This window comes from Danio aesculapii, chromosome 20 (genome assembly GCF_903798145.1).
Source record: "Danio aesculapii chromosome 20, fDanAes4.1, whole genome shotgun sequence".
Classification (NCBI taxonomy): Eukaryota; Metazoa; Chordata; class Actinopteri; order Cypriniformes; family Danionidae; genus Danio; species Danio aesculapii.
The window spans coordinates 28,770,641-28,793,679 of NC_079454.1; positions in this window are offsets into that span (position 1 = coordinate 28,770,641).

A 23,039-nucleotide genomic window follows, 5' to 3' on the forward strand; every position below is an offset into this window, starting at 1 on the left:
GAGCTGAAGATTTACTGCCACACATTGATATTTGATGACTGTTTGTGCGCTTCCAGTCATCTCTGGGAGGAAAGTTAGCAAGTCTTTTCCAAACTTGAAAAACAGACTATTTAATTCAAATACCTGTTGCTCTGGCCTTGGGTTTTTTGTCTATTATATGTATGATAAGGTCAGAAAAAATATTAGGAGTAGAAATTTCCTTAAGGATGTGTAAACTCATGCATTATGCTTTATCAAATAACCAAACACCTTTGTATATGCCTAAGAGAGAGTAACCAAGGATATTCTCTGAAACAGGAAGTCATATATCATGGAGTATCAATGCCAGAGAGGTGATCCCTCGATGAGGGGAACCATGAAATACAAGAGATAGTTCACAATGCAATACATATCAAGGCTTGTTTGTCCTCTGCAGGATTTTAAATATGTCATGAAGGTAAGACAAATATGTCTCTCTTCAATTGTTTGCTTTCTCCTCCCAATGAGGGCATTTCTTTCTAGTTTCTGTGGCCAGAAAGCAGCAGGGCTCTGAATCAGCCATGCTGAGATCAATGGAGAGGCGGGAAGAGAAAATTACTTCCCTCTCCTGCTGGAACGTAGATTGGCTTTTCACATCTTCATTTGGAGCTGTGCGCTTGGGTTTCAATGCCTGGCAGCACTGGCAGGCGACACAGCATCTGATTCTTGGGGATGGGACTGATTCTTTAGGGAGAGAGGACTACACGTCTGGGGGGAAGCCATTGCGGATGTAGGTAGCTGATCAGGTGGGCCTGCTAGTCTAGAGCATCTGTACACCTTGGATTAAAAGAGAGCTTGTTGCTGTAGCTCCTGCTGGGTCCTTTGTTCCTAATGAGCAATAGAATTTTGGGTGATGTTAGGTGTGGCAAGTCTGGATCCAAACATCCTGCCATTGAAGCCATTTCCTAAAGGCTTAGATGTGCATGTGTTTGATTGGTTTGTGACAAAAGGGTAGGGATGGGTGTTGAATCCGATTTCCTGATTTGATTCTTATTCATGAGTTTTCATTTTGATTTGATTCAGTTTCTATTGGTTTGAGTCACTGGGCTACATATATAGCATTAATTTAAAAGTTGCAATGAAGATATTTATAATGTTGCAAAAGATTTCTACTTCAAGTAAATGTTTCTTTGTTAATCAAAGAATCCTGAAAAACATGATAACATTTTACAGAAAAATACATTAAAAAGCACAAGTCTTTTAAATTTTGATGAGATCTTGCTGAGCACCAAATCTGCATATTAGAATGTGAGAATGTGCTATGATGGTTACTATATTGGCGATGTCTCAACGTTCCTTGTGTTGGCATCAACTATTTAAGACCAAATTAATATTACAGTGACCACTAGGGATGGGTACCAAAACTCTGAACTTTATCGGTATCAGTGCTCTGATATTAACGGTTCTGCTATCGGTACTGAGTAGTTATTGCTGAATAAACATTACTTACAGTTGCATAATTTAACTGACCAACCTTTTCTAATTTGCGATATTTGATTTTTGTAAGCACAGTTGGCAATCTCACATGAGAAATGCTTCTGTTTTTGCCCAATAGTACAACGGCGAGTGCATGAAGTACAAAAGCCTTCACATTTCTCGGCTTGTTAACTCATTTATGTGAATGTGTTACTGAAAAATCTTAAACATTATCTGATTATTTAACTGCATTTTGCAACTCAAAGAAGACATTTTCAACTGCAGGGAGTACAATAAACCTAGAAAGTTCCCGACTTCTGCCAGAAAAGGAAAACATGTTGATTTTTCTCCAGAAGAATGGTTAAAAACTGAGTCATTTTCCTTCAAACCATTGTCCATTCTTTTACAGGAAAAAAAAATTATTATTTGTTTTACAATTGTTGGTTTTGTATTATTTTACATTAAAAAACGTAATAATAAAACAGTGTTGTTAATTCTGTTCAGTTCGTTTTTTGTTTTGTTTTTTTTTTTCATTAAAAAAAACCCTACTAAAAGTACTGATAAGAGAACCGTTAAAGTACCGAACCAATAAGTGGTAATAAAAGTAGTATTACCGTTAAAACCTTACCGATACCCATAGTGACCACAAACTCATTATAGTCTATTTTTTTTCTAACTAAATAACAATAGAGGGAGTTGTGATGTGGCACTATGCTTGGAAGACGTTTGACCTTTCCATGTCAACTTATTATGAGCCATTTTGTGCCAGGGCTGCACAATATATAATTTTAGCATTGATATTGCAATGTGCGCATCCGCAATAGTCACATTTCAAAGATATGCAATGTTGAGTCTGAATTTTAGTTCAGTAGGAGCTACAGAATTGTATTTAATCACTGTATTTATACAGAATTTATATGATTTATGCAAAAAAAGTCTTTTTGGTGTGTGTTTGTCTTGGTTCTACTAAAGAGAACACACAATTATTTCACTTACCCCACTGATAATTTAGTTAATTATTCATTTGGATACACAAATGCTTATCTTGTTGGTTTATTAAACATCCTGTATAGAGGTTTTGTTAATATGGATATCACTACTACGAATTTTCTTAAGTCACTGCCTGTTTGTACAGAACAGGATTGAGCGTTAAAAAATGAACAACCAAATTGACAAGGGATACAGCTACAGTGCATCCTGAAAGTATTCATAGCGCTTCAGTTTTTACAAATTTTTTTGTTACAGCCTTATTCCAAAATGAATTCAATTAATTTATTTCCTCAAAATTCTACACACAATACCCCGTAATGACAATATGAAAAAAGATTGTTTGAAATTGTTGCAAATTTATTAAAAATAAAAAACCTGAAAAATCACATGTACATAAGTATTCACAGCCTTGGCTCAATAGTTTATTGATGCACCTTTGGCAGCAATTACAGCTACAAGTCTTTTTGAATATGATGCCACAAGCTTGGCATGCCTGTCTTTGGGAAATTTTGCCCATTCCTCTTTGCCTTTGCAGTACCTCTCAAGCTCTATCAGGTTGGATGGGAAGCGACAGTGTACAACTACTTTCAGATCTCTCCAGAAATGTACAATATGATTTAGGTCTGGGCTCTGGCTGGACCACTCAAGGACACTCACAGAGTTGTTGTGAAGCCACTTATTTTTTCACATTGTCATTATGGGGTATTGTGTATAGAATTTTGAGGAAATAAATGAATTTAATCCATTTTGGATATAAGGCTATAACATAAAAAATGTGGAAAAAGCACTACGAACACTTTCTGGATGCACTGTATATGGATATTTTTTTCAAAACTGATAAATATTTAGAAAGTGATAACCAATATATGGCATATGAATATAATTATTAATTAGATAATTTCAAGTCTGATTACATTAAGCATTTAACGAGTTCACCCTAATATATAAACAACAATCCCAAAAAATTATGCAAATTTGGTGTGTTCCTCAGAGAGAGTTTGGAGATTTTGAATTTGGAGATTTTTATTTTTAGATTTAACAAAGAAATTGTAAATTTAACAACAGATAAAAAGATAAATTGTAAAATTATTAATGTAAATAATTAATATCAGTACTCTAATCTATGCAGTTAAGCAATTTTGGAACTAACCCCACATCTTTATCATTTGAAAACATATTCAATTCTTCCAGGAGTAAAAGATTGTGTTTTTTATTAATCAAAAGTCCGAAAGTTTAAATAAATAAAGTCTTTTTTCTTACCCAGCCCTGGAAAAAAAGATGCCCAAACGTCTGCAACTGTTGCTGTTCTCTCAGGGGTCAACTTTACAGCCCTTTTCACAACTCATAAACTTCCATCGCCCGGTTACATTACGCAGAAAGTGGTTGGCTAAGGTTGAGTGAACGCTGTTTTGCCCTTTGCAGTGCTGACTGAAGCCCCTGAGGGACGAGTGTGTACCTCCAGCTCCACTCTGAGACGGCAGTGGCTCCGTCGAGAATATGACAGCCCTGCAGTTAATCATAATTTATTGCCGTGATAATTACATTTTAATGTTAGCCTAGTGCTAATTGTCCCCTGAGGTTTGGCCACAGGAATCACAGATGAAACAAAAGGGAATGAATGGAGAGGGAATTGTTTTATAGAAAGCGTCTGAATGCACGCACGCCTAGTCATATTTCAGAACATAAGGATTTGCTGTTGTAAACAGTTAAGCTTTCGCATTGGCAAGCATTCATAAGCACTCTAATAAAAAGCATTTCCTTGCCTCTCGCAGGCTCCGACCTCAATTTCCGTGAGACTCAATGGTAAGTGGGCTACAGCACAGACCTTCCCAGATATATTCAGCTCTCGATAAGCCCAAACTAATGAGACCCCTGGGATCGTTTCCCTGGGGACTGTCTAGCGGAAGTGCGTTTCCTAAATGTAGTTTTGTTACATGTTTCTGGTTGAACACCAGATGCTGTATCCTGCAGACAGAAGGTTAAACCGAGGATACGTTGCCAGTTATAGGCCCATCGATAAGGAATTCGAAATTTCTTTCTCTCGGATGCGTGTTTACTTGGTTTCCCTATTCACTTTTGTTTTATTATTTTGGGAAGCAGATGCTTCTTAGACCACTGAGCCAGAAGCAGTCGAGAGGCAGTTCAGAGATTAAGCATGACAGGCCCTCCTGATTAGTTCTCCTGTCTGATCACACAGAGAATAATTGTAATGCTTATCACAACATTTACACTGAACAAGCCACCGATGTACTATATAAGGCATTCTTTGATTAATTTCTGTAATGCTACTTTTAGGAATCACTTGTCTGTGAACTAAAATAAATGGTTGATCGATTGTTAATCATTTGAAGTATTAAATTGTTTATCAGCTGGAGTAGGAGTTAAATTGGATATTTAAATGGGGTGATAATTTCCTATATTTTTACATTTAGATTACCTTTGCTAGTCATCCAGAACTAACCTAATGTTAATTATTATTAATTATAATTACTGAATTTGTAACAATGTTAACAGTGTTCTAAAAGCAATATATATAGTATATTGTGTAGTGATATGATGTCTAAATGAACATTTTAGCAGTTTTAGAAATGTATTATTTTCATTAAATAAAATTGTGTTAATGTTTAAGAAAATACACACAAAATAACACATCTAATAATCTTGCTATTAATTTACCATGTAATGTTAATTTACAATCTAATAATTTACTAATAATCTAGTCAATCAACTAGGATTTGACAGAAAAACTATCATTAAGATGATCCATTCAGTAAAATTCAATACAACACAATACAAACACAATACAAAAGTACAATTGCTTTTGGTTATCTAATAGCTATTCAGAGAAATTGATTTATGTAAAACTGAATACACTTATTCTGATAGGTAGTTAATAAAAATATAAAACCATATTTATTATACAAAATGCTGTCATTTTTAAAATGATCCCGACTGTCATGATCACCAGCAATCTAATCCTTGCAGATTGTTAAAGAACTACACTTCTGTCAATGAACTGGACTACAAATATTATCATGCATCTCACACACACCAGTTCCTGATTCCCATGATTACTCACACACAGCTGGGTGCTCATGATTAACTAATTACCAGGACTATACAGTTGAAGTCAAAATTATTAGCCCCCCTTTGAATTTTTCTTCTTTTTTTATTTTATTTTTTTTATATTTCCCAAATGATGTTTAACAGAGCAAGGAAATTTTCACAGTATGTCTCATAATATTTTTTTCTCTTGGAGAAAGTCTTATTTGTTTTACTTCTTTAAAAATAGTTGTAAATAATACACTTTAGTATGGTGCAAAAACTTTTATAAATTACTTTTGTATTTTAGTTGAATTACTGGTGCATGGGACCGGTGCAGTGCTTTGAAACAGTAGAAACATATGTAATCGCCACCTAATGTCTCGTTATACACTTTATTAACCTATGAGGGTGTTAAACCTTTGGATCATAATGCGCAGCAGTCACGTTGGGTATAGGTGAAAATGAAGCTTCGGACTTTGCTGATCACGTGATGATGGCAAAACGAATCAAGCTCCGGTACAATGCTTTACTGCGATTCTTGTTCGAAATATTCCTGACAAGTTTTTTATTTATTTATTTATTTATTTATTTATTTATTTATTTATTTATATTAGAGGGTCACCAATCTCTGTCCTGGAGGGCCAGAGTCCCTGCAGGGTTTAGCTCCAACTTGCCTTAACACACCTGCCTGGGGGTTTCAGGTATACCTGCAAGACCTTGATTAGCTTGTTGAGGTGTGTTTGATTAGGGTTGGAACTAAAATCTGCAGGACACCGGCCCTCCAGGAACAAGTTTGGTGACCCCTGATTTAAGTGAACTATTGTTACACTGAATGACATATGAGCATGAGTCTTCTGGACATCTAGACTAAATTGTATTATGGTAATACAATTTTACTTTTTTGGATGCATGAAATCGGTTTCATCACTGACCCTACCCTTACTATTGTAGCATTATTCTATGTAGTAATGCACATAACAACAATCAGTTTTTTTGCAGTCCGTTTTGCTATTTAGGCAAGATTGTTAATTAAAAATTAAACGTGCAAATAGAGAGTTTTTTGGATTCATGTTTTTTGCCATTTTTTTAGTGGCCACATGAGCTGCGCTATGCATTCTGGAACCAAAAACTGCTTTTACTAGCAAGAAATCAAGACGTTTTGCTGAGATCTTGAAAGTATTGCTACTCAGTCTTAGACCCATTGAAAAAGTATAGCTTGGTAAAAAGCAGCACATTTAGTCGCTCTCTAGAGTTGTTTCACTAAATTAAAGCTCGGGGAAAGCAGGAAAAACGTTTCTTTGCAGTTACCACTTTCCTTCTGGCTATTTCAGACCACATAATAAATGGGTCAGTTCTCACACATGCTCTGGGAGAAATCAATACTCCAGATTTTTTAAAATAATTTGTAATTCTATTTTTATCAGCATCCCTGCTTTGTAAATGATAAGGTGTATGGAATAACATGCTGTTGAGGACACAAATGAAATCCTTTTCGACCCTCACTGGATTTGTGAAAAAGACCTGTTCTGGCATCTTACAGGTTATGTGGTCATGGTCCGCTGCTATAAACTTAGAGTTATTGCTTTAGACCTGTGTGCCTTCCTGGGTACCTTAACATCCTGCTAAAATAAACCATTGGGGCTATAAAAGTAGTCGACAGTTAAGCCACTTTACAGTGGCAGCATGCAGTGCCTGTAAATCCAGCAGCAGTCATTATGTCTCAAAGCCTGCTGCGACTGCATCAAATGAGAGATTTATGCTGTGATAATGACAACTTTTGTCTGGGATTTTTAAATCGTTGATGTTAGCCCACGTAGATCCACTTTAAGTGTTTGACAGTTAGCAGGAGGCCTCATTTAAGAGACCACCATTCACTCAGATCAGAGAAATCAAAATGTCTTCCACAATACCTGAGGTTTAAACTTTCTTTTCTCGCGGTTTTAAATTTAGTTGACATTTAAAGTCTTAATTTTCTGGAAAATTTCAATTGTTTTTGTGTGTATGATTATAATGTGAGTCTGTTTTAAATGTTTTTATGGTTACAGCACATGCCATTTAGAGTACACTGAATGTTTTGTGCACAATAAAATCCCACAGAATTGGTAAATTTGTCATGTCAGTTGAATTCACGTATTAAGATATTATGCTAACATGCGCTACTTCTGTATGACTAAAAGCATTTGAATTAGACCGGGCGATGCAGTGGTGCAGTAGGTAGTGCTGTCGCCTCACAGCAAGAAGGTCGCTGGTTCGAGCCTCGGCTGGGTCAGTTGGCGTCTCTGTGTGGAGTTTGCATGTTCTCCCTGCCTTCGCGTGGGTTTCCTCCAGGTGCTTTGGTTTGCCCCACCGTCCAAAGACATGCGGTATATGTGTATGTGTGTGTATATATATATATATATATATATATATATATTATAAATTTGGCTTATAACTAAGTAAGCGTTTGAAACCGCATACTCAATTAGTAGGTACTCAATTTCAAGAAGTACTTACTTAACGAGGACTAAAAGAGTAGGCACTCGACAACCAAATCTTGTTAAGAATGAGTAGGATCGTACCTCATCCGCCACGTTTACGTTATCATGTGACTGACATTAGAAGCGCAACAACTTTAAAGAAATTGCAGGTTTAATGAATCTTAATTTAAAATAATATATTTATTTTTTAAAAAGTTCACATGAATTTGTTGTTGTCTTTTATTGTTTGTAAAACATTATTTATCCACAAGTAACCTGCTTAAATTTTGTTTGTTTTCCTGACTTGTTTGATTATTCAACGCAGATATATTTAACCTTCTCATTGTGCATTTAATCTCATATGACACAAGAAACCCATTACATTTACTTGTTTCATGATAAGTTCTTTAATTATTAATAATAATTAAAACAATAATAATAATATAAAAAATAAGACAACAGGAACAGAAGCATCTTGCATCAGTAATGTGACAAATCTACCTAATAGTTTTCAACGCCTATATATATTAAACATATATAGTGTTCAGATGCAAAAACCTTGTGCCATCTGAAATTTTCTTCTAAAATGAGCATTTTTCTCAGCCTCCAATATTTTTGTAGTCATTTCACTTTAAAGGCAATGCAAAGGACCTATTTTTTGCCATAAAAGTGGATTTAATGAACATACACATTGGAGCTTGCAAATTTTTAGAACAGATGGCATTTAAAGGTTTTTGAATCTGCACTCTTCATATATATATACACCTGAAGATTTGGAGAATTCTTGTAATATTTTATTATATTGGCATCAATAGTGTGCTGTTACTTATTTTAGGGTATCCAAGATGTTCATTTTGTGTACAGTAGTGCTTTAGTCTGAGGCAGGGAATTAACATTTTAATTTATTCAAAACCTTAAAATATATAATTTTAATTTCAATAATGAAGGATATCTATATAAATCAAACAAATCATATATATAAATGAAACAAAATACAAATTAACATTTGTTTTCTATGCCACAGCTATGCATTAATAGTCACTAGACAAATGTAGCAAATTTGAGTATATCGTAATTTTTAGACAAAAACTATTAAATAATCTATACATTATTGAAAAATTATTATTTCATTTATTGACCATAAAAGGAAACATTAATATATGATTAAATAATTAATAAAAACAACCAAGACAAATAAGTCCACAACACATGAAACAAAGCTTTATTCAAACTTGTTCTACAATCATGTAGAACTGCATGTTCTGCTGCATCTCCACACAGCGGGGCTGGTTCTGCAGATGTTCAGCAGGTCTTCATCTGTGTTTGTCATCATCATCAGCATCAACACTGCTGCAGTCAGACTAAAACAGGGTTGAGACATGAAGCTGTCCATGCCTGAAAAACTGATTCTGAAGATGGGCGTCTCTTTGCGTTCCAATAACTTACGTTTCAAAGTGTCCGCATCCTGTTTTTCCTCAATATTATGACGTTTCTTCTTCTCCTGCTTTTTCTTCTCCATGCCGAATGCTTTCCGGTATCTGGGCTGAAGCAGTAGGGCATCCGGGGATTTCCCACCTACACTTTATTGATTACTGAAGTTTCAAATGTACTTCTTTCTTCACGTACTGTTTTTTCCTATTATGTTGAAGGTGAGTATGCACATATCTAGGCAAATTGAGTATATGTACGGCCGAATCTCGCGAAGATTAAAGTTATTCTCGCCTATTCTTTTTTTTAACATTGGGGATTCAAACATACACTCGCCTACTGCTTTTTCTGTACCTAATAGTAAAGAAGTACGTGGTTTCAAACGCAGCCAATGTCTGATCTGCCTAAAAAACTCACAGGATCGATAAGATTCCTCTCCTTAAGACATCTACATGCCAATATTAAGTCACAGTCATAGCGCCACCTGTTGGCAACAGGAAATTACTTGTAACTCAGCCAAACAATGTTCGATCTGCCTGAAAATCCACTGGTTAGATGAGATTTCTCTCCTTAAGACATCTACATGCCAATATTGAGACACAGTTATGGCACCACCTGCTGACAGAAGGAAGTTGGGCATAAATCTATGATTTTCTCAGTTTTTTTTTATATATATCTTAATTAATTTATAAATTAATATTGTACGCTGGTCTCTGTTATCCTAAAGCCACCGGGAGGCGGTGAACGCTTTTGCTATTTACATGGCGAACTTTGTAAGTGGAAAAACCGAATGCTTCACTATTGAGAAAACAGTTAAACAGACCATCTGCGGTGCAAGGATAGAGAATGAGCCTCCTCCAATCGGCCTTTACTTTCACTCTTTCCTGGATTAAGGAAACTGTGTTGTAGGCTACGCACAGACATCCATTAGCCTACATAAATATTTTTATTTGTTAAGCGCAAAGTTTTGTTTCAAAACTATTTTTAAATTTAGTTCTAATTTCCAGCAAACGAATAGATGAACAATAATAACGAAGTGTGTTCAAAAAACTGAAGTAAAAAAAATGGAGTTATATCCAAATACACATGCTATGCCCCATATGGTCCAAAACCCGACAGGTGGACAAATATAAACTTGTTTTTAATAAAACAAATATAAATATAATAAATACTACTATGATAACATTATATAAAAGCAAACTGTCATGAATAAACTAAAAAAAAAAACTGCGATGAAGAAGACATAGAGGCAGTGGTTTTTATATTTATGCAGAAAGTAATAGTTTTTGTAATATTTGATTCCTTTATTTATTTTTCATTTAAAGATATTTGTGTATTGCTATACATCCTTCGTGTTTTAAGCAATGTGTAAGCGAGGCGCACAACTAACACGCTCTGCGCTAGACTTTAGACCTGCTTTCAGCTAGTCAATTGTGCAGTCTATTTTAGTTCCTCAAAATAGCAACTTGCCATCAATGCACATTAACACACCTCTTATCTAGACCAAAACTCCCGTGAGTTCACAAAGTGGCGCAAATGGATTTGCTATTTTTACAACGTGACAGAAAACGGGAAAATTAAGGTTGCGTTGATCTGAAAATAGCAACACGTTGGGGCAAACATGTCTTGCGCCTTATTGTGCCGGGTGTATGATAGGCCCCATTGTCTTGTAGGTCTTAAATGATTTTAAACTGGTCTTAATTTTTCTATGTCCATGTAAAGCTACCCGATAAGGCCAACACCCATCCAACCACCAGCAATCCTTCCTAATAAAACAAAACTCTATTTTAAACTACTTAACAATATGGTTTAATTATATTCTTTACAATAACATTTGTTTAAAGGTCTCCATGTATTTAGACTGTTGCACATTTAGCTTATTAGTTTTTAAAGCTTGTCAATCATTTTTTAAACCAGGGTTAGCTTGTTTTGACACATTATTTAAAACGTGGCTAAGAAATTATTAATTTGGGAGTAAAAATATTTTCTGATGGCCCAATTGGTCCATTAGAAGAAATCCGTAGTGTTTAGCCCTGTTTAAGTATGAAATTTCATTTATATTGGTCTTAAAAAGGTCTTTAAAAGTCTTAAATTTGACACTGAAAGAAACACTGTGAATAGTAGGTATGTGGCATGGGTAAGTTCCAGATTACCCATAGATCAATCAAAGCCAATCAAACACCGCATATTTATTATGATATTGCATAACACATTTATTTTTCAATATTATGCTTTCTTAATAGAGGGGTTGAGGAGGAGCGCAAATCTTATCTCCAAAGGCAGCTTAATTGGGACGCAAGTTTATAATCACACTAAAATTATGTTCTCCAATCGAATGGGCAAAAAGATGGAGAGAGGCACATCGTTATGTTTTGTTTCCTTGCGTTTGCACTGACAATATGAAGCATTAAGTCCACAGTGTTTCGAATTTACATATAAAACATCTAAATGCAATTTTGATGTGCAAAGTGAGACTCATTTATTCATTTATTTAAATTTTTGGATAAGAAATTCAAGCGCTTTGAAAATGGGGCCTCACTGTGAGACAGCTTGGGGCCTGGATGAGATGATATGAAAACAAATTTGGTGCAAGGCAAAGTGAATGTAATCGAGGTTGTGGAAATAAACACACTTCCCTAAAGATATGTTTATAGAATATTCCTTCCTTTTTCAAAAAATATTATCTGCTCATAACAGAGTGTCTTTCAAAAGGCCTTTGTCAGCACTGCAAGGGACGTTCAGGGGAAAAGACAAGATAGGACAAAACAATGACCATTTCCATCATTCTCATTGCTTGATTAATTAGTTTGAAGTTATCCATGAAAGCAAGACAATGATAAAAGAAGGAACAAATAAAAGGCAATTACAGCTCACTCCATCATTGCACAAAGACTCAAAGTTTGAAAGGCGTAATGCGCTGTTGCTGCTTGAGAAGGTTGATTTTAGTTTCTGTTGAAAGATGTTTTACATCATACCCTTGTCGTACAGCAGTCAGAAACAAAACCAGCACAATAATCAGTCAGAGTACTACTCATCACAGGCTTTCTTCATAAATTCAAAACAAAACAGCATGACGGCTGAGGAATTATGAATAATAAGTACAGTTGTGATTGTACTGTATGTCTCATCATCAATCATCATGTCAGCTGTCTGAAGGCTTCCATAATAAAGAAGGTCTGGACTTCATTATAGCTTTCATTGTCCAATGATCGCCCCAATGTCTTCTGACTGACATAATAAGTAACCAATCGCAGTTCATTTTTCAGAGTTGTGTTTAGTTGTGTGTAAAATGTTAGTGTCATTGGCATCAAACAAATAAATCATTAATTCCAGAGCGACACATTCTGTTGTCAGCAGTGTCAAGAACTTCACATGCTTTTACAAAGCCAAGACGTTTGATGGTGATATGTTACATTGCATCACATTGCAACAAGTCATATATGATAAAAAAGATATGATAGTTACCTCTGAAGCTTTAAAACAGCTAATCATTCTGAAGCTTACAGTGCCTTGGGAAGAGCATATTGTGGAAGCCAATGGGAGGAAAAAGTACCAGGAAATGGTGGAGGAATGCAGGAAGAGAGGCTGGAGAATTTTCTATGAGCCCATAGAACAGGGGTAGGGAACCTGTGGCTCGGGAGCCACATATGGCTCTTTGACCAAAAATATGTGGCTCTCCAGCTGTCTCTCCTTAATAATATTTTAAAGTAAAAAAAATTATAACTGTCACTAGAAATCCATTTCCTTTTGAAAAGACAATTGCAATTCCTTTTTATTGTATTTTCTACAGCAAAATGAATAAGAACTCTGTTTCCAATAAAATGACTTTTTAACCAATGCGCGTATGTGATGCTGTGGTTTAACTTGAATCGTGACACCAATAAAGGGGTGATGCAAAAATAAATAAATTCTTTAAATTGTCCTTTGTTCACACATTGCGATGGGTTATATTTGTTTATTTTTGAGTTGTGCATGAACATAAACAAAGGTTTTGTTTATTACTAAATAAAGGTTTTGTTATATACACACCCCCAATGGCTCTTTAAGAAATACATTTGATAAATAAATCAGAAATGGCTCTTTGCTGAAAAAAGGTTCCCGACCCCTGCCATAGAAGCCATAGAGGCTTTGCAGGGCGTTCACTTCGCAAGGTCCTCAGTTGTTTGGGAATTATAGGAGTGGCAAAGAAATGGGCCACTCAATCTGCAAGCGAAGCTGCAGAGAAGGCCACCAGGTGGCTTTGAATTAAAGCCTTATTCACACTACGAGCGACTCGCAGCGGCAAAGCAACAAGCGACTACACATTTTGATGGAGCGTGAGCAAATTTCAGTGAGCAACAGCGACTGTTGGCGACCAGGTGGGCATGTCGAGCGATGCAACAAAGTTGAGAATCCTTCAACTTTATGCAAATGAAGAGCGACTTTCTTGAGCAACAGCCAATAGGAGCACCAGTAGAGCTCACGATCCTCTCTTAGCTTTCTCAGAGGCCAGATGTATTGGTGTAGACCTACACAGACCTGCGTTTGCAGTAGATCGCCACCCAGAGCGGCGGGCAGCTAGAAAGTCGCTGCAAGTGTGAGTGAGGCATAAGATGACTGATCCATGGACTGCTGCTGGGACGCAAGTTGGGACTTGATAAACCCCAGCTGGGTCACCTGGTTGAGAGTGTGTGATGTTGAGAGACCCGAAGCACCCAGTGATCCCAGGATACATCACTGACGATGTGTCCCAGTGCATCCATGAGATGTTTTTTGCATAAGCATTGTTGTAGTTGTGCTGTATATCTGATGGCTTTCTAACTCAAAAAATCCCATAGAATTCAATTAAATGACAACTTTGAAACTCTCAAAGTGTTTCCCATTTTGTGGGTCATACTCATTAGACGCTAATCCAATGCACATGACATCTGAAGGCAGCGGCAATGTGAAGCAAATATAATAGAAATGTCACAGTGCTTTTACAGCTGACAAACTGAAGAACAAGAACTCTGCAGGTTATGCAATGCAGAATCCTTTTCCAGTCATCATTTTTGACACCTTTTCAATGGCAATTTCAATTTCACGCCACTTTTGTGTGCCTTGTAAAAATGAGTTGAACTGATCGACAGAAATCTGCTCCTTTTTAAAGTGACGTCTGTGTGATCTATGATTTATACTGTACATCATTACATTACGTACAATAGACGATGCACCTTTTTTCTCATAGAATATCACTAATGTGACCTCATATTTTAACATAGAAATGCAAGTGGATAGATTTCCGCAGGTTTGACAGACCCTCTTGGCCTAAAAACAAAAGAAAGCTCCAGAAATCTCATCTAACTGTCAGTCTTACATGTAACTCATTCTTGCTTTTCCTGCAACTCTTGTCACACCGTCACCTTCTGACCTCATGGAAAGTGTTTTTCTATAAATACCCTGACAGCTGGCTGGTGCTGTCTAATTAAGAATTGATCAGGCCGCGAACACCTCGCAGGGCCGCTTTGGATCCCCCACCTGAGCCATTTCGTCTCTTCGTATCCACATTCAAAGCTAGTAGAAGATGAACATGGTCATTCATTACACCATAAACAGCCTCCATCTTTTAAGATTATCCTTGGTCTTTGACTGGAATCAATACTCCACAATCATGGACCTGTCCTTCTGCTTGTCAGTCTTAGATTCCAGTCTGCATTCATTCATTCTTCTTTAACCGGTTTCCTATTTTTTGGGGCTCTTTGAAAGAAGCTACAAGTGAGATTGATTTGTTTCTAGTGGACATGCCATAAACCTGCCTCCTCTACAGGGGTGTCAGAAAAGCTTTGAGAACACTCACTGCACCATTGGACGTTGCTGTCACGGTCTTAATTGACTGTCAATTGTAAACTCAAATAAACAACAGAAGTCAGTGGGGTGGATGATGAACCAGAATCTCAAAGCTTGTTATTCTGGTTGGTTTTGGTTGCAAAATGTCACAGCTCAGCTGCTCGATCTCTTTCTCTGAGCTGGAATTAATGCCATTGGTTTGGTTCAGACACTTTTCGAAGGTTAATTACTTTGCTGGATTATTGAGAGGTGCTCTCGCCACCTACATTAATTAAGAAATGTGCCCGATTTATGGCTAATCCTGTTAGAATAGGATCAATCTGACAGCCATACCCTTGATTCATGCTCTGATCCACATTTGTAGTGATTTTTAGAATGTAGAAATGCCTCTATAAAACTCTAAATAAATAGTAAAACAACAAACATAATCCCTGTTGATATTCAAAAGCAAAACAAAATGACAAAGGCAATAAAAATAATTTAAAGGCATAGTAATATTTTTTTCATAGACATGCTGATTAGGGATGTAAGGATTCATCGTGAGCCGGTTGAAAATTGATTTAAACAGAGGGGGTGCTGTGCACATCAGCAGCGAGCAAGAGGTGGGGCAGTAAACTAAAATGACAGTGGTGAAATGCGCCAGACAAACAGACTAAATCGTATCATGAGATTAGTATCGTTAATCGTATCAAGTCGCGAATCAGGTGAATCGTTACATCCCTAATGCTGATCTTGGGCACTTCAAAATACAGTGAATAATTATTTATTATTTTAACATTTTAACAAGAGTGCTTTTTAAGAAGATTTTCATTGTATTTGAAGTGATTTTTATCATCATTACCAAATGCTTGAAGACTTGATAGGCTTTTTATTTTCATGTGTTACTAATGTGTTAACATTAGTTAATTTAACTAAACTAACAATGAAATCTACAAAAGCTTTTCTTAATCTTAGGCGATCTTAATTTCTTAGATGATGCTAAATAATGCATTAAAATCAAAAGTTGTAATTGTTTTATTAAATGTAGTAATAACTTAAACAATTAATTTGTATGTTTTTAAACAAATTCTAAAATAGTAACTAATTATTGTGGATATTTTTCACTGTTGATTTGACTGCTGTAAGTACATTTGCTATGGAGACTTTTATTGTAAATTGTTACTTGTACTAAGTTGTTAGCTTTATTGTTCTTTTGCAATTTGTTTAAAACATTTGTTTGGTTTGAATATGTACAATGTACAATTATGTACTATATAGGGCTGCACAATATCTCGTTTCAGCATCGATATCGCAATGTGATCGCAATAGTCAAATCGCGAGTATACGCAATGTTGAGTCTGGATTATAATTTAGCATTTTGCAAGTGTTTTTTGAGGCCTGTGACTTTGTGAGGGTTTTAAAAGCATTAGAAAATGTACCGTTTGTAACTTTGAATAATGACTAACAATTTTATTGAATTATTTATAAAACGAAGACTATGTAGTATTATTTTACATTTGATTATTCAATTACTGTATACCTGAATACATTTCGACTCTTCGAAAAACAATAAAACACTGTTTATATCATTTGCATATTTTTTTTTATTGAATATATCTATGATTGTAGATTGTTTGTTAAATGTTATGGATCATACCCCCTACGAATCATGCCAATCAACCTAAAATTTTAAATTCTTTCTAAACATTATTTTCATCTAGATAAATTGTATTCATATCGCAATGTATTAATTGTATTCATATCACAATGTGTCATTTTTCCAATATTGCGCAGCTCTAGTTCTATTTATACAGTTTTTTTGGTTATTGTACCTCCTGAAGTAATCTTTTTAGGTCAATATAACACTGTATATTGGGATAAAAGCTTCAGCAATTAGCAACAAGAAAATATCACCGTAAGCTAAGGCTGGGCGATACGGCAAAAACACAATCTCGATTCATGCTTTTCCATATTGAACGATAAAAATATATAATTCGATATCAGTTGTTAATGCTTCCTGATTTAAAAGAGTACCAAAACAATGACTGATGCCACAAAAATGGAAGGGTCCATTAAATAGCATAACCTATTTTCGATGGCCAATAATTCTCTAATATCAACACACTTCTAGATTCCCATTGTTGCACATTTCTCTTGTGATTGGCTCTTAGATCAATATAGAGTGAAAAAAGTCCAGAGCATATCATTGTTATCTGCATAAACCTCAAGTTGTTGCAAACCTGTATGATGTGAAGGAATATTTGAGGAATTTTTCAACTGCTTTGTCCATATAGTTTAAGTCAGCTGATCTGAAAAACAACACTTCCACTTATTTTTATTTATTAAAAACCTTTAGAAAGAAGTGCAGGTAATGCTGACAATGCTTACATTTTTTTGGGGTGAATGATGATTTTGAAATTTATTGTCCTCACAGTTGGTCTGAGCGAACATTGCTGTTGTTGTAAGTGAAATAATGAAATGTGAGGATTGAAAGGGCCAAAGATAGATGTATCATTATTACATGAGAAAGGAGAAAGAGAGGCACAGGCTCATTAGAGCGTCTAGGAAGCTGTCTCACAATTGTGACACTGGAAAGGACACAGGTGAGAGAGCTGCTTTTAATGACTGAGTCTGTGATGTTACCTGTCGACAAGATTTTGGGTCTGAAGAAAGCTATTAGGTTGTGGACTGAGAGGAAATGGAGCTTTGTGAGCCACTAGTGTTTATTCCATATTCATTAACTCAGATCAGACTAATCCTGTTTTTTTTTCTATTTCTTGCCACTTGAATCATGGAGGTATTAATGATTTGTTTTGGTGAAGAATTACTTTCACTTGTCTTATTTATGCTTTGTTTCAAACGCACAGTCAGTAGTCGTTGCAACAATAACCAGAGTATGAAATTAAAACCTGCCACAAGTCATATTTCCATTATGTATTTTCCATCCATCCCATCCAATTAAATCCATCCATCCATCCCAATTCATCCATCCCAATCCACCCATCCATTCCAATCCAATTCAATCTTTCCCAATTCCATCCATCCATCCCAATCCATCCAATCATCTATCCCAATTCCATCCATCTATCCATCCATCCAACCATCCATCCCAATCCAATCAATCCATCCATCCTAATCCAATCACCATCCATCTACCCATCCTAATCCATCCATCTGTCCGTCCATCCATCCAATCCATCCATATCAATCCAATCTAATTCATCCCAATCCAATTCAATTCATTCCAATCCATCCCAATCCAAATCTATGTATCTGTCCAAATCCAATCCATCCATCCTAATCCAATTTAATCTAATCACAATCCATCCATCCATCCATCCGTCCACCCCAATCCAATTCAAACCACCCATATCCATTCCATTCCAATCCAATACAATACAATACAGTCCATCCATCCTTCCATCCATCCATCCATCTATCCAATCCAATTAAATCCAACCATCCCAATCTAATCCATCATAGTTTATCCATCCCAATCCAATCCAATACATTCCAATTCATCTATCCCAATCCAATTCAATCCAATTCATCCCAATCCATCCATTCTAATCCAATCCAATTCATGCCAATCTATCATCACAATCCAATTCATCAATCCTAATCCAATCCAATTAATCTTAATCCCATCCATCCATCCATCCATCCATCCATCCATCCATCCATCCATCCATCCATCCATCCATCCATCCATCCATCCATCCATCCATCCATCCATCCATCCATCCATCCATCCATCCATCCATCCATCCATCCATCCATCCATCCATCCATCCATCCATCCATCCATCCATCCAAACCAAACCATCCCAATCCATCCATCCATCCCAATGCTATCTATCCCATCCCAATCCTATCCATCCATCCCAATCCACCCTAATCTATTCCAATCCATCCATCCAACTATTCCATTACAATTCAATCGTGTGTGTATGTGAAAATGACTTACTATGCTGACTGAATACATAGTTCTGGTCTCTGATACTGGTTGGTCATTAGTAGTTTTATGCACAATACTATTTACCTATAACTGATTTAGCAAATGCTTCTCAAATTCCCTTTACTTTTCATGTACATTATATATTTAATAAAAATCTATTTATTTATTATATTAAAAATGAGCAAAGCAGATGTAAGACAAACCTTTACAAATAACAGAACAGTATGTACACACATTTTTAAATGTTTGTATTTTTACATAGGAAGGATAGAAGGAAATGATTTTACTTAAAAAGACATTAATCTATGGGTTTAATACAAGTCTTTTGTGGTAATTATTTTATAAAAGCAATAAGGTATTTAAAGTGTGCTGGATTTTAAAAGTATTTGCAAACTAGCATAGCCTCTCATATTTTATTGTCTGAAATTACAATATTACAATATTTATTATTTAAAACCACAAATGCATGGCTTGTGGGTACAATTTGTTTATTCTTCTTCACATTTTGCACCCTTACAGAGGTATGTTCCAGAAACAAACTTTTACACACACTACGTATTATCCACAAAATCACCATTTAAATTACACTTCTGTGATCTTGTTTATCTTTGCTTACAAAGTGCTGAAGCTTGTAGAAACACTCAAACATTTGCTTTGACTTGCGCATGGGTAGATGTGTATATTGCCAGATGCTTCAGTATGTGGCAGATGCTTCATCAATGCAATGACTTTTTCTACTCTTCCAAAGCGGAACCTGACATTTCTTTTGTTGAATATTGTCTGCGCTCTTTAGATTTCATCTTACTCATCGTAAGCTTCATCTACATGTGCCATTGAATTTCGTGAGTCGATTTGACAGATTATTCATCGGAACACAAATCCAACCATAAAAACAAGTGCTATTGAGAGTGAGCTGTGATCTGAGCGGCTGTGTGTGTGATGAAGTTCAATGTTTTCTGCTTCATATGAGCCAGATGACTCACTGTTTAGTGTCTGAGTCATCAGATTGCTCATTTTGGGTGTAAATTAAGACAGGTTTGCATACGCTGATACTTATTGATTGGATACATGCAGTACAAAACATATAATTCTGTGATTCCATAACACCGTACAGTTAAAGTCAGAATTATTAGCGCTTCTGAATTATTATTCCCCTGTATATATTTTTTTTTTACCCAATTTCTGTTTAACGAAAAATAGATTTTTTTTCTAAACACATTTCTAAACATACAGTGCATCTGGAAAGTGTTCATAGCGCTTCCACATTTTTTATTGTTACAGCCTTATTTCAAAATGGACTAAATTCATTTATTTTCTCAAAACTCTACACACAATACCCCATAATGACAATGTGAAAAAAGATTTTTTTAAACTGTTGCAAATTTATTAAAAATACTTTAAAAAGTTGAAAAATCACATTTGCAGAAGTATTCACAGCCCTTGCCGTTAAGCTCTAAATTGAGCTCAGGTACATTCTGTTTCCACTGATCATTCTTAAGCTGTTTCAGCAGCTTAATTGATTGGAGTTCACTTGTGGTAAATTCAGTTGACTGGACATGATTTAAAATGCATACACCTGTCTATATAAGGTCCCAGGGTTGACAGTGCATGTCAAAGCACAAACCAAGCATGAAGACAAATGAATTGCCTTGAAGCACAAGGCTGGGGAAGGTTACATAAAAATTTCTGCTGCTCTGAAAGTTTCTATGAGCACAGTAGCCTCCATCATTCGTAAGTGGAAGATGTTTGGAACCACCAGGTTTCTTTCTAGAGCTGGCCGGCCATCTAAGCTGAGTGATCGGGGGAGAAGGGCCTTAGACAAGGAGGCGATCAATAACCCGATGGTCAATCTGTCTGAGCTCCAGCATTCTGCTGTGGAGAGAGGAGAACCTTACAGGACAACCATCTGTGCAGCAATTCACCAATTACGCCTGGATGGTAGAGTGGCCAGACAGAAGCCACACCCCACCTGGAATTTGCCAAAAGGCATCTGAAGGACACTCAGACCATAAGAAACAAAATTCTCTGGTCTGATGAGACTAAAATTGAACACTTTGGAGTGAATGCCAGGCGTTACGTTTTGAGAAAACCAGGCACCGCTCATGACCAGGCTAACACCATGCCTACAGTGAAGCATGGTGGTAGCATCATGCTGTGGGGATGTTTTTCAGTAGCAGGAACTGTAAGACTAGTTAGTATAGAGGGAAAGATGAGTGGAGCAATGTACAGAGACATCCTGAATGAAAACATGCTTCAGAGTTCTCTTGACCTCAGACTGGGGCGACGGTTCATCTTCCAGCAGGACAATGACCCAAAACACACCACCAAAATATCAATGGAGTGGCTTTACAACAACTCTGTGAATGTCCTTGAGTGGCCCAGCCAGAGCCTAAAGCCAAATCCTCTTGAACGTCTCTAGAGAGATCTGAAAATGGCTGTACACCGTCGCTTCCCATCCAACCTGATAGAGCTTGAGCGGTACTGCAAAGAGGAATGGGCAAAAATTCCCAAAGACAGGTGTGCCAAGCTTGTGGCATCATAATCAAAAAGGCTTGAGGCTGTAATTGCTGCCAAATGTGCATCAACAAACTACTGAGCAAAGGCTGTGAAAACTTGTTTACATGTGATTTTTCAAGTTTTTTTTTTTTATTAAATTTGCAACAATTTCAAAAAAATCTTTTTTCACATTGTGTGTAGAATTTTGAGGGAATAACTGAATTTAGTCCATTTTGGAATGAGGCTGTAACAAAAAATTTGGAAAAAGTGAATCCCTATGAATAGTTTCTGTATGCACTGTAATAGTTTTTATGACAAATGTTTTTTATAACTCATTCCCCGCTTTATTAATTCTATGCCACAAGAACAACAGGTATTACAAATTCATTTTTTTTTATTTTATAAAAAACTGTTTATCAATATTTGTAAAAATAGAGAATATGAACTATATTGTCAATAAAAAGACACGAGAGAAAAAGAAAGAAATAATAAATAAACTTAAGACATTTAAGAATAAATTACAGTATATCAATGAAAGTCATTACTAAAGCAATTAGTTCCATTTGCTTACTTATTTTCAGACAATGAAATTATATTTAAATAATGACAAAATTCTTGCAAAAAACAGGTAAATATGCTTTGGTATTAGTAAATTTGCATTAATGGATATGAAATTTACAAAGAAAATAAGTTGAATTTATAACAAACCAAGCATTTCTTTTAGTAGAGGCGGATTCATAACAAGCAAAAATAATATCTTTAAAAGTAACTTTAATAAATCATTAATAAATGATCCAACATGTTTCCAAAATTGTACAACATAATTTACAATCCCAAAATAAATGAAAAACAGTTTCAGTATGAAATTACTAATTTCTAATCACTGATTTCTTTGATCTTTGCCATGATGACAGCACAACATTTCACTAGATATTTTTATCAAGGTACTATTAATTAACTTGAAGTGCAATTTAAAGGCATCTAATTAGGTAAGTTAGGGTGATTAGGCAAGTCATTGTATAATGATGGTTTGTTCTGTAGACCAGTGGTCCCCAACACTTTTATCACTGTGGTCCAGTCAACGCTTGACAATTTTACTGCAGCCTGGGGGATGGGTGTCTGTAGATTGCTGGGCGACCATCAATCAGAGGATGACAAGCTGACAAAATATTGCTGCAACGCTGATACAAGTTTTATTTATGAAGCAAATTAAAAGCATTGCAGTTTTTGTCTGAGATAATTATTTTACTAATGTGTGTTCCATACAAAATATGAAGCTCTGTCAGCTTTTGTCACGTGACTTGCGATGCGCTCGCAGCATTCTGAAGATGTTTTCAACTAGGTGTGCCACGCCACTTCCGCATGTCGCTCCCAATATGCATACATAAGCTGCGCACCTCTATTGAAAATAACGAACGTGGAAAAGACCCAATATGTGAGCGGCCTCT